Here is a 2,450-nt window from a genome sequence, read left to right as displayed (position 1 = left end):
ATGAAGAAATCCTAAAATCCTTCCCTCTAAAGTCAGGAAAAAGTCAAGGATGCCCACTATCACTTCTTCTTTTTAACATTGTCTTAGAAGTACTTACTCGAGCACTGAGGCAAGAACCAGATATAAAAGGCATGCAAATTGGAAAGGAAGAAGTCAAAATTTCATTATTTACAGATGACATGATCCTATATATAGAAAACCCTGAGAGATCTACAACAAAGCTTCTAGAACTCATAAATGAGTTTAGTAAAGTTGCAGGTTATAAGATCAATGCGCAAAAATCAGTAGCATTTTTAAACACCAATAATGAGCAAGATCAGGAGGAAATCAAGAAACAAATACTGTTCACAATAGTAAATAAAAAATCAAGTATTTAGGAATAAATTTATCTAAAGATGTAAAAAACTTATACACTGCGATATACAAGACTATTCAAGGAAATCAAAGAAGACCTAAATAAATGGAAAAATATTCCTTGTTCATGGATAGGAAGACTAAATATTATTAAGATGTCTCTCCTACCAAAACTGATCTATACATTCAATGCAATCCCAATAAAAATCAACACAGCCTTCTTTAAGGAACTAGAAAAACTAACTATGAAATTTATTTGGAAAGGAAAGAGGCCCCAAATAGCCAAAGACATATTGAAAAAGAAAAACGAAATTGAAGAAATCACACCACCTGACTTCAAAACATACTACAAAGCTACAGTAGTGAAAACAGCATGGTATTGGCATAAGGAGAGACACAAAGACAAATGAAATTGAATGGAAAGTCTGATATAGAATCTCATATATAATATTCGATAAAGCCACCAAACCCTCTCAACTGGGAGAGAATGGCCTATTCAACAAATGATGCCTAGAGAACTGGATAGCCATATGTAGAAGAATGAAAGAGGATTACCATCTCACACCTTATACAAAGATCAACTCAAGATGGATCAAAGACCTAAATATAAGAGCCAAGACCAGAAAGACCTTGGAAAGCAGTGTAGGGAAACATCTACAGGACCTTGTAATAGGAAATGGCTTCATGAATATCACACCAAAAGCACGAGCAGCAAAAGAACTAATAGATAAATGGGACTTCCTCAAAATTAAAGCCTTCTGCACCTCAAAGGAGTTTGTCAAGAAAGTAAAAAGGGAACCCACACAATGGGAGAAAATATTTGGCAACCATATATCTGATAAGAAACTTATAACTTGCATATATAAAGAACTCATATATCTTGAAAATAAAAAGATAAACAACCCATTTTGAAAATGGGAAAAAAGATTTAAACAGACACTTCTCCAAAGAAGAAATACAAATGGCTAAAAAGCACATGAAAAAATGCTACAAATCTCTAGCTATCAGGGAATTGCAAATCCAAACTACAATGAGATACCATCTTACTCCCATAAGATTGGCAGCTATGAAAAAAACAGAAGACTACAAATGCTGCAGAGGATGTGAAGAAATGGGAGCACTCATCCACTGCTGGTGGGAGTGCAGAAGGATCCAACCATTCTGCAAGACAGTTTGGTGGTTTCTCAAAAATCTAACCATAGGTTTGCTGTATGACCCAGCAAAACCACTGCTGGGTATATACCCAGCAGAACTGAAAACAAGGACACAAACTGATATATGTACACCAATGTTCATAGCCGCATGGTTCACTATCGCCAAATTTGGAATCAACCCAAATGCCCATCAACAGATGAGTGGATCAATAAAATGTAGTATATACATACAATGGAATACTACTCGGCTGTAAGAGCAAATACACTACAAACACGTGATAACATGGATGAATCTTGAGAACCTTAGGTTGAGTGAAGCAACCCAGGCATTGAAGGACAAATACTACATGACCTCAGTGATATGAAATAAGTAATCTGCCTCAGAGATAGAGACTGGAAGATTGGCTTACAGGAAATTGGTGGTGGAGGAAGGATGTGAGCCAACATCTGCAGGGTGGAATCTATGATGAGTTGGAGGTAAGTATGAACACAAAGAAGAGATAAAATGGGGGTAAGAGGTTGCCTATGGGTGGGGCTTTACGGGTTTGAGGGGGGCTGGGGATGGGCGGATGGGTAATATTGCCCATAAAATTGGGGGGAGGGAGCGGCACCCTATGAACATTGGGAATGTCAGGTGTTGGTTGAGAGTAAAATGCTGAGAAAATCGTATCAAAATATAATTAGGAGGGTTACCTGTTTAGGATGCTCGGAAGGGATGGTCTGATGTGGGACGGACTCCTGGGGAATGTCTGAATGCTCATTTTGCCAGGGTGGGTTGTACCATTGGATAGAGACCCAAGTAGTGCATGTGGGGGTGGACTCACATCCTGGGGACGACTAATGCCATCAAATAGAGGGAACTGTATCTCTCGAGAGAAAGGGTGGCTCCCAGGGCATTAGGGCAGTTGAGCAAGTCAGGCCCTGAACACTGCTGCAAGTATC

Source organism: Dasypus novemcinctus, assembly GCF_030445035.2.
Source record: "Dasypus novemcinctus isolate mDasNov1 chromosome Y unlocalized genomic scaffold, mDasNov1.1.hap2 SUPER_Y_unloc_1, whole genome shotgun sequence".
In the NCBI taxonomy this organism is placed as follows: Eukaryota; Metazoa; Chordata; class Mammalia; order Cingulata; family Dasypodidae; genus Dasypus; species Dasypus novemcinctus.
Note: the sequence above shows the minus strand (reverse complement) of the source record.